The 7,500-nt window shown below is 47.0% G+C and overlaps 23 non-coding genes and 2 pseudogenes across 23 annotated transcripts; all 25 read right to left on the reverse strand.

Annotated features, from left to right (window-relative positions):
- Positions 1–110: 110 nt before the first annotated feature.
- Positions 111–229, reverse strand: LOC146226067 (5S ribosomal RNA). The gene has a single exon (XR_014748267.1). It is a non-coding gene; the product is annotated as a 5S ribosomal RNA (ribosomal RNA).
- A 176-nt stretch (positions 230–405) lies between these two features.
- On the reverse strand, positions 406–524 carry LOC146226068 (5S ribosomal RNA). The gene has a single exon (XR_014746870.1). It is a non-coding gene; the product is annotated as a 5S ribosomal RNA (ribosomal RNA).
- Positions 525–708: 184 nt separating this feature from the next.
- On the reverse strand, positions 709–827 carry LOC146226069 (5S ribosomal RNA). Its single transcript, XR_014748268.1, has one exon. It is a non-coding gene; the product is annotated as a 5S ribosomal RNA (ribosomal RNA).
- A 172-nt stretch (positions 828–999) lies between these two features.
- Positions 1,000–1,118, reverse strand: LOC146226070 (5S ribosomal RNA). The gene has a single exon (XR_014748874.1). It is a non-coding gene; the product is annotated as a 5S ribosomal RNA (ribosomal RNA).
- Positions 1,119–1,282: 164 nt separating this feature from the next.
- Positions 1,283–1,401, reverse strand: LOC146226071 (5S ribosomal RNA). The gene has a single exon (XR_014748269.1). It is a non-coding gene; the product is annotated as a 5S ribosomal RNA (ribosomal RNA).
- Positions 1,402–1,575: 174 nt separating this feature from the next.
- Positions 1,576–1,684, reverse strand: LOC146226072 (5S ribosomal RNA; annotated as a pseudogene).
- A 240-nt stretch (positions 1,685–1,924) lies between these two features.
- LOC146226073 (5S ribosomal RNA) lies at positions 1,925–2,043 on the reverse strand. The gene has a single exon (XR_014748270.1). It is a non-coding gene; the product is annotated as a 5S ribosomal RNA (ribosomal RNA).
- A 176-nt stretch (positions 2,044–2,219) lies between these two features.
- LOC146226074 (5S ribosomal RNA) lies at positions 2,220–2,338 on the reverse strand. Its single transcript, XR_014746881.1, has one exon. It is a non-coding gene; the product is annotated as a 5S ribosomal RNA (ribosomal RNA).
- Positions 2,339–2,526: 188 nt separating this feature from the next.
- Positions 2,527–2,645, reverse strand: LOC146226075 (5S ribosomal RNA). Its single transcript, XR_014748271.1, has one exon. It is a non-coding gene; the product is annotated as a 5S ribosomal RNA (ribosomal RNA).
- Positions 2,646–2,817: 172 nt separating this feature from the next.
- On the reverse strand, positions 2,818–2,936 carry LOC146226076 (5S ribosomal RNA). Its single transcript, XR_014748273.1, has one exon. It is a non-coding gene; the product is annotated as a 5S ribosomal RNA (ribosomal RNA).
- A 192-nt stretch (positions 2,937–3,128) lies between these two features.
- On the reverse strand, positions 3,129–3,247 carry LOC146226077 (5S ribosomal RNA). The gene has a single exon (XR_014749095.1). It is a non-coding gene; the product is annotated as a 5S ribosomal RNA (ribosomal RNA).
- Positions 3,248–3,419: 172 nt separating this feature from the next.
- LOC146226078 (5S ribosomal RNA) lies at positions 3,420–3,538 on the reverse strand. Its single transcript, XR_014749096.1, has one exon. It is a non-coding gene; the product is annotated as a 5S ribosomal RNA (ribosomal RNA).
- Positions 3,539–3,710: 172 nt separating this feature from the next.
- Positions 3,711–3,829, reverse strand: LOC146226079 (5S ribosomal RNA). The gene has a single exon (XR_014749513.1). It is a non-coding gene; the product is annotated as a 5S ribosomal RNA (ribosomal RNA).
- Positions 3,830–4,003: 174 nt separating this feature from the next.
- Positions 4,004–4,122, reverse strand: LOC146226080 (5S ribosomal RNA). The gene has a single exon (XR_014748274.1). It is a non-coding gene; the product is annotated as a 5S ribosomal RNA (ribosomal RNA).
- Positions 4,123–4,304: 182 nt separating this feature from the next.
- On the reverse strand, positions 4,305–4,423 carry LOC146226081 (5S ribosomal RNA). Its single transcript, XR_014748275.1, has one exon. It is a non-coding gene; the product is annotated as a 5S ribosomal RNA (ribosomal RNA).
- Positions 4,424–4,609: 186 nt separating this feature from the next.
- On the reverse strand, positions 4,610–4,728 carry LOC146226082 (5S ribosomal RNA). The gene has a single exon (XR_014748885.1). It is a non-coding gene; the product is annotated as a 5S ribosomal RNA (ribosomal RNA).
- A 174-nt stretch (positions 4,729–4,902) lies between these two features.
- Positions 4,903–5,021, reverse strand: LOC146226083 (5S ribosomal RNA). Its single transcript, XR_014748276.1, has one exon. It is a non-coding gene; the product is annotated as a 5S ribosomal RNA (ribosomal RNA).
- Positions 5,022–5,195: 174 nt separating this feature from the next.
- LOC146226084 (5S ribosomal RNA) lies at positions 5,196–5,314 on the reverse strand (annotated as a pseudogene).
- Positions 5,315–5,492: 178 nt separating this feature from the next.
- On the reverse strand, positions 5,493–5,611 carry LOC146226085 (5S ribosomal RNA). The gene has a single exon (XR_014748277.1). It is a non-coding gene; the product is annotated as a 5S ribosomal RNA (ribosomal RNA).
- Positions 5,612–5,783: 172 nt separating this feature from the next.
- Positions 5,784–5,902, reverse strand: LOC146226086 (5S ribosomal RNA). The gene has a single exon (XR_014750078.1). It is a non-coding gene; the product is annotated as a 5S ribosomal RNA (ribosomal RNA).
- Positions 5,903–6,084: 182 nt separating this feature from the next.
- Positions 6,085–6,203, reverse strand: LOC146226087 (5S ribosomal RNA). Its single transcript, XR_014749098.1, has one exon. It is a non-coding gene; the product is annotated as a 5S ribosomal RNA (ribosomal RNA).
- A 172-nt stretch (positions 6,204–6,375) lies between these two features.
- LOC146226088 (5S ribosomal RNA) lies at positions 6,376–6,494 on the reverse strand. The gene has a single exon (XR_014749783.1). It is a non-coding gene; the product is annotated as a 5S ribosomal RNA (ribosomal RNA).
- A 164-nt stretch (positions 6,495–6,658) lies between these two features.
- Positions 6,659–6,777, reverse strand: LOC146226089 (5S ribosomal RNA). Its single transcript, XR_014748278.1, has one exon. It is a non-coding gene; the product is annotated as a 5S ribosomal RNA (ribosomal RNA).
- A 176-nt stretch (positions 6,778–6,953) lies between these two features.
- Positions 6,954–7,072, reverse strand: LOC146226090 (5S ribosomal RNA). The gene has a single exon (XR_014748279.1). It is a non-coding gene; the product is annotated as a 5S ribosomal RNA (ribosomal RNA).
- Positions 7,073–7,246: 174 nt separating this feature from the next.
- LOC146226091 (5S ribosomal RNA) lies at positions 7,247–7,365 on the reverse strand. The gene has a single exon (XR_014748280.1). It is a non-coding gene; the product is annotated as a 5S ribosomal RNA (ribosomal RNA).
- Positions 7,366–7,500: the final 135 nt, after the last annotated feature.

Genomic DNA, 7,500 nt, shown 5'->3' on the forward strand with positions numbered 1-7,500 from the left:
TCTCTCTCTCTCTCTCTCTCTCTCTCTCGTGTCAAAATGAAAACAGCTTCCAGCCCCTTTCATGAAGGACTACTTGTGCATATTGCAAGATTTCAGTTTCTAAGTGAATGAGCATACAGCACCTGGTATTCCCAGGCGGTCTCCCATCCAAGTACTAACCAGGCCCGACCCTGCTTAGCTTCCGAGATCAGACGAGATCGGGCGTTGCCAGGCTGGTATGGCCGTACGAAATAAGTTGACAACCATAGGCTACTTATCCATATACAGATTTAGCAATTGACAATGCAAGGTAGTCTCTCTCTCTCTCTCTCTCTCGTGTCAAAATGAAAACAGCTTCCAGCCCCTTTCATGAAGGACTACTTGTGCATATTGCAAGATGTCAGTTTCTAAGTGAATGAGCAAAAGAGCATACAGCACCTGGTATTCCCAGGCGGTCTCCCATCCAAGTACTAACCAGGCCCGACCCTGCTTAGCTTCCGAGATCAGACGAGATCGGGTGTTGCCAGGCTGGTATGGCCGTACGAAATAAGTTGACAACCATAGGCTACTTATCCATATACAGATTTAGCAATTGACAATGCAAGGTAGTCTCTCTCTCTCTCTCTCTCTCTCTCTCTCGTGTCAAAATGAAAACAGCTTCCAGCCCCTTTCATGAAGGACTACTTGTGCATATTGCAAGATGTCAGTTTCTAAGTGAATGAGCAAAAGAGCATACAGCACCTGGTATTCCCAGGCGGTCTCCCATCCAAGTACTAACCAGGCCCGACCCTGCTTAGCTTCCGAGATCAGACGAGATCGGGCGTTGCCAGGCTGGTATGGCCGTACGAAATAAGTTGACAACCATAGGCTACTTATCCATATACAGATTTAGCAATTGACAATGCAAGGTGGTCTCTCTCTCTCTCTCTCGTGTCAAAATGAAAACAGCTTCCAGCCCCTTTCATGAAGGACTACTTGTGCATATTGCAAGATTTCAGTTTCTAAGTGAATGAGCAAAAGAGCATACAGCACCTGGTATTCCCAGGCGGTCTCCCATCCAAGTACTAACCAGGCCCAACCCTGCTTAGCTTCCGAGATCAGACGAGATCGGGCGTTGCCAGGCTGGTATGGCCGTACGAAATAAGTTGACAACCATAGGCTACTTATCCATATACAGATTTAGCAATTGACAATGCAAGGTGGTCTCTCTCTCTCCCTCTCGTGTCAAAATGAAAACAGCTTCCAGCCCCTTTCATGAAGGACTACTTGTGCATATTGCAAGATTTCAGTTTCTAAGTGAATGAGCATACAGCACCTGGTATTCCCAGGCGGTCTCCCATCCAAGTACTAACCAGGCCCGACCCTGCTTAGCTTCCGAGATCAGACGAGATCGGGCGTTGCCAGGCTGGTATGGCCGTACGAAATAAGTTGACAACCATAGGCTACTTATCCATATACAGATTTAGCAATTGACAATGCAAGGTGGTCTCTCTCTCTCTCTCTCTCGTGTCAAAATGAAAACAGCTTCCAGCCCCTTTCATGAAGGACTACTTGTGCATATTGCAAGATTTCAGTTTCTAAGTGAATGAGCAAAAGAGCATACAGCACCTGGTATTCCCAGGCGGTCTCCCATCCAAGTACTAACCAGGCCCGACCCTGCTTAGCTTCCGAGATCAGGCGTTGACAGGCTGGTATGGCCGTACGAAATAAGTTGACAACCATAGGCTACTTATCCATATACAGATTTAGCAATTGACAATGCAAGGTAGTCTCTCTCTCTCTCTCTCTCTCTCTCTCTCTCTCTCTCTCTCTCTCTCTCTCTCTCTCTCTCTCTCTCTCTCTCTCTCTCTCTCTCTCTCTCTCGTGTCAAAATGAAAACAGCTTCCAGCCCCTTTCATGAAGGACTACTTGTGCATATTGCAAGATTTCAGTTTCTAAGTGAATGAGCATACAGCACCTGGTATTCCCAGGCGGTCTCCCATCCAAGTACTAACCAGGCCCGACCCTGCTTAGCTTCCGAGATCAGACGAGATCGGGCGTTGCCAGGCTGGTATGGCCGTACGAAATAAGTTGACAACCATAGGCTACTTATCCATATACAGATTTAGCAATTGACAATGCAAGGTAGTCTCTCTCTCTCTCTCTCTCTCGTGTCAAAATGAAAACAGCTTCCAGCCCCTTTCATGAAGGACTACTTGTGCATATTGCAAGATGTCAGTTTCTAAGTGAATGAGCAAAAGAGCATACAGCACCTGGTATTCCCAGGCGGTCTCCCATCCAAGTACTAACCAGGCCCGACCCTGCTTAGCTTCCGAGATCAGACGAGATCGGGTGTTGCCAGGCTGGTATGGCCGTACGAAATAAGTTGACAACCATAGGCTACTTATCCATATACAGATTTAGCAATTGACAATGCAAGGTAGTCTCTCTCTCTCTCTCTCTCTCTCTCTCTCTCTCGTGTCAAAATGAAAACAGCTTCCAGCCCCTTTCATGAAGGACTACTTGTGCATATTGCAAGATGTCAGTTTCTAAGTGAATGAGCAAAAGAGCATACAGCACCTGGTATTCCCAGGCGGTCTCCCATCCAAGTACTAACCAGGCCCGACCCTGCTTAGCTTCCGAGATCAGACGAGATCGGGCGTTGCCAGGCTGGTATGGCCGTACGAAATAAGTTGACAACCATAGGCTACTTATCCATATACAGATTTAGCAATTGACAATGCAAGGTGGTCTCTCTCTCTCTCTCTCGTGTCAAAATGAAAACAGCTTCCAGCCCCTTTCATGAAGGACTACTTGTGCATATTGCAAGATTTCAGTTTCTAAGTGAATGAGCAAAAGAGCATACAGCACCTGGTATTCCCAGGCGGTCTCCCATCCAAGTACTAACCAGGCCCGACCCTGCTTAGCTTCCGAGATCAGACGAGATCGGGCGTTGCCAGGCTGGTATGGCCGTACGAAATAAGTTGACAACCATAGGCTACTTATCCATATACAGATTTAGCAATTGACAATGCAAGGTAGTCTCTCTCTCTCTCTCTCTCTCTCTCTCTCTCTCTCTCGTGTCAAAATGAAAACAGCTTCCAGCCCCTTTCATGAAGGACTACTTGTGCATATTGCAAGATGTCAGTTTCTAAGTGAATGAGCAAAAGAGCATACAGCACCTGGTATTCCCAGGCGGTCTCCCATCCAAGTACTAACCAGGCCCGACCCTGCTTAGCTTCCGAGATCAGACGTGATCGGGCGTTGCCAGGCTGGTATGGCCGTACGAAATAAGTTGACAACCATAGGCTACTTATCCATATACAGATTTAGCAATTGACAATGCAAGGTGGTCTCTCTCTCTCTCTCTCGTGTCAAAATGAAAACAGCTTCCAGCCCCTTTCATGAAGGACTACTTGTGCATATTGCAAGATGTCAGTTTCTAAGTGAATGAGCAAAAGAGCATACAGCACCTGGTATTCCCAGGCGGTCTCCCATCCAAGTACTAACCAGGCCCGACCCTGCTTAGCTTCCGAGATCAGACGTGATCGGGCGTTGCCAGGCTGGTATGGCCGTACGAAATAAGTTGACAACCATAGGCTACTTATCCATATACAGATTTAGCAATTGACAATGCAAGGTAGTCTCTCTCTCTCTCTCTCGTGTCAAAATGAAAACAGCTTCCAGCCCCTTTCATGAAGGACTACTTGTGCATATTGCAAGATGTCAGTTTCTAAGTGAATGAGCAAAAGAGCATACAGCACCTGGTATTCCCAGGCGGTCTCCCATCCAAGTACTAACCAGGCCCGACCCTGCTTAGCTTCCGAGATCAGACGAGATCGGGCGTTGCCAGGCTGATATGGCCGTACGAAATAAGTTGACAACCATAGGCTACTTATCCATATACAGATTTAGCAATTGACAATGCAAGGTGGTCTCTCTCTCTCTCTCTCTCGTGTCAAAATGAAAACAGCTTCCAGCCCCTTTCATGAAGGACTACTTGTGCATATTGCAAGATTTCAGTTTCTAAGTGAATGAGCAAAAGAGCATACAGCACCTGGTATTCCCAGGCGGTCTCCCATCCAAGTACTAACCAGGCCCGACCCTGCTTAGCTTCCGAGATCAGACGAGATCGGGCGTTGCCAGGCTGGTATGGCCGTACGAAATAAGTTGATAACCATAGGCTACTTATCCATATACAGATTTAGCAATTGACAATGCAAGGTAGTCTCTCTCTCTCTCTCTCTCTCTCTCTCGTGTCAAAATGAAAACAGCTTCCAGCCCCTTTCATGAAGGACTACTTGTGCATATTGCAAGATGTCAGTTTCTAAGTGAATGAGCAAAAGAGCATACAGCACCTGGTATTCCCAGGCGGTCTCCCATCCAAGTACTAACCAGGCCCGACCCTGCTTAGCTTCCGAGATCAGACGAGATCGGGCGTTGCCAGGCTGGTATGGCCGTACGAAATAAGTTGACAACCATAGGCTACTTATCCATATACAGATTTAGCAATTGACAATGCAAGGTAGTCTCTCTCTCTCTCTCTCTCTCTCTCTCTCTCGTGTCAAAATGAAAACAGCTTCCAGCCCCTTTCATGAAGGACTACTTGTGCATATTGCAAGATTTCAGTTTCTAAGTGAATGAGCAAAAGAGCATACAGCACCTGGTATTCCCAGGCGGTCTCCCATCCAAGTACTAACCAGGCCCAACCCTGCTTAGCTTCCGAGATCAGACGAGATCGGGCGTTGCCAGGCTGGTATGGCCGTACGAAATAAGTTGACAACCATAGGCTACTTATCCATATACAGATTTAGCAATTGACAATGCAAGGTAGTCTCTCTCTCTCTATCTCTCGTGTCAAAATGAAAACAGCTTCCAGCCCCTTTCATGAAGGACTACTTGTGCATATTGCAAGATGTCAGTTTCTAAGTGAATGAGCAAAAGAGCATACAGCACCTGGTATTCCCAGGCGGTCTCCCATCCAAGTACTAACCAGGCCCGACCCTGCTTAGCTTCCGAGATCAGACGAGATCGGGCGTTGCCAGGCTGGTATGGCCGTACGAAATAAGTTGACAACCATAGGCTACTTATCCACATACAGATTTAGCAATTGACAATGCAAGGTAGTCTCTCTCTCTCTATCTCTCGTGTCAAAATGAAAACAGCTTCCAGCCCCTTTCATGAAGGACTACTTGTGCATATTGCAAGATGTCAGTTTCTAAGTGAATGAGCAAAAGAGCATACAGCACGTGGTATTCCCAGGCGGTCTCCCATCCAAGTACTAACCAGGCCCGACCCTGCTTAGCTTCCGAGATCAGACGAGATCGGGCGTTGCCAGGCTGGTATGGCCGTACGAAATAAGTTGACAACCATAGGCTACTTATCCATATACAGATTTAGCAATTGACAATGCAAGGTAGTCTCTCTCTCTCTCTCTCTCTCTCGTGTCAAAATGAAAACAGCTTCCAGCCCCTTTCATGAAGGACTACTTGTGCATATTGCAAGATGTCAGTTTCTAAGTGAATGAGCAAAAGAGCATACAGCACCTGGTATTCCCAGGCGGTCTCCCATCCAAGTACTAACCAGGCCCGACCCTGCTTAGCTTCCGAGATCAGACGAGATCGGGCGTTGCCAGGCTGGTATGGCCGTACGAAATAAGTTGACAACCATAGGCTACTTATCCATATACAGATTTAGCAATTGACAATGCAAGGTGGTCTCTCTCTCTCTCTCTCGTGTCAAAATGAAAAAAGCTTCCAGCCCCTTTCATGAAGGACTACTTGTGCATATTGCAAGATTTCAGTTTCTAAGTGAATGAGCAAAAGAGCATACAGCACCTGGTATTCCCAGGCGGTCTCCCATCCAAGTACTAACCAGGCCCGACCCTGCTTAGCTTCCGAGATCAGACAAGATCGGGCGTTGCCAGGCTGGTATGGCCGTACGAAATAAGTTGACAACCATAGGCTACTTATCCATATACAGATTTAGCAATTGACAATGCAAGGTAGTCTCTCTCTCTCTCTCTCTCTCTCTCTCGTGTCAAAATGAAAACAGCTTCCAGCCCCTTTCATGAAGGACTACTTGTGCATATTGCAAGATGTCAGTTTCTAAGTGAATGAGCAAAAGAGCATACAGCACCTGGTATTCCCAGGCGGTCTCCCATCCAAGTACTAACCAGGCCCGACCCTGCTTAGCTTCCGAGATCAGACGTGATCGGGCGTTGCCAGGCTGGTATGGCCGTACGAAATAAGTTGACAACCATAGGCTACTTATCCATATACAGATTTAGCAATTGACAATGCAAGGTGGTCTCTCTCTCTCTCTCTCGTGTCAAAATGAAAACAGCTTCCAGCCCCTTTTATGAAGGACTACTTGTGCATATTGCAAGATGTCAGTTTCTAAGTGAATGAGCAAAAGAGCATACAGCACCTGGTATTCCCAGGCGGTCTCCCATCCAAGTACTAACCAGGCCCGACCCTGCTTAGCTTCCGAGATCATACGTGATCGGGCGTTGCCAGGCTGGTATGGCCGTACGAAATAAGTTGACAACCATAGGCTACTTATCCATATACAGATTTAGCAATTGACAATGCAAGGTGGTCTCTCTCTCTCCCTCTCGTGTCAAAATGAAAACAGCTTCCAGCCCCTTTCATGAAGGACTACTTGTGCATATTGCAAGATTTCAGTTTCTAAGTGAATGAGCATACAGCACCTGGTATTCCCAGGCGGTCTCCCATCCAAGTACTAACCAGGCCCGACCCTGCTTAGCTTCCGAGATCAGACGAGATCGGGCGTTGCCAGGCTGGTATGGCCGTACGAAATAAGTTGACAACCATAGGCTACTTATCCATATACAGATTTAGCAATTGACAATGCAAGGTGGTCTCTCTCTCTCTCTCTCTCTCGTGTCAAAATGAAAACAGCTTCCAGCCCCTTTCATGAAGGACTACTTGTGCATATTGCAAGATTTCAGTTTCTAAGTGAATGAGCAAAAGAGCATACAGCACCTGGTATTCCCAGGCGGTCTCCCATCCAAGTACTAACCAGGCCCGACCCTGCTTAGCTTCCGAGATCAGACGAGATCGGGCGTTGCCAGGCTGGTATGGCCGTACGAAATAAGTTGACAACCATAGGCTACTTATCCATATACAGATTTAGCAATTGACAATGCAAGGTAGTCTCTCTCTCTCTATCTCTCGTGTCAAAATGAAAACAGCTTCCAGCCCCTTTCATGAAGGACTACTTGTGCATATTGCAAGATGTCAGTTTCTAAGTGAATGAGCAAAAGAGCATACAGCACCTGGTATTCCCAGGCGGTCTCCCATCCAAGTACTAACCAGGCCCGACCCTGCTTAGCTTCCGAGATCAGACGAGATCGGGCGTTGCCAGGCTGGTATGGCCGTACGAAATAAGTTGACAACCATAGGCTACTTATCCATATACAGATTTAGCAATTGACAATGCAAGGTAGTCTCTCTCTCTCTCTCTCTCTCTCGTGTCAAAATGAAAACAGCTTCCAGCCCCTTTCATGAAGGACTACTT

This window comes from Hypomesus nipponensis, chromosome 25, assembly GCF_054491055.1.
Source record: "Hypomesus nipponensis isolate SF chromosome 25, ASM5449105v1, whole genome shotgun sequence".
NCBI classification, from domain to species: domain Eukaryota; kingdom Metazoa; phylum Chordata; class Actinopteri; order Osmeriformes; family Osmeridae; genus Hypomesus; species Hypomesus nipponensis.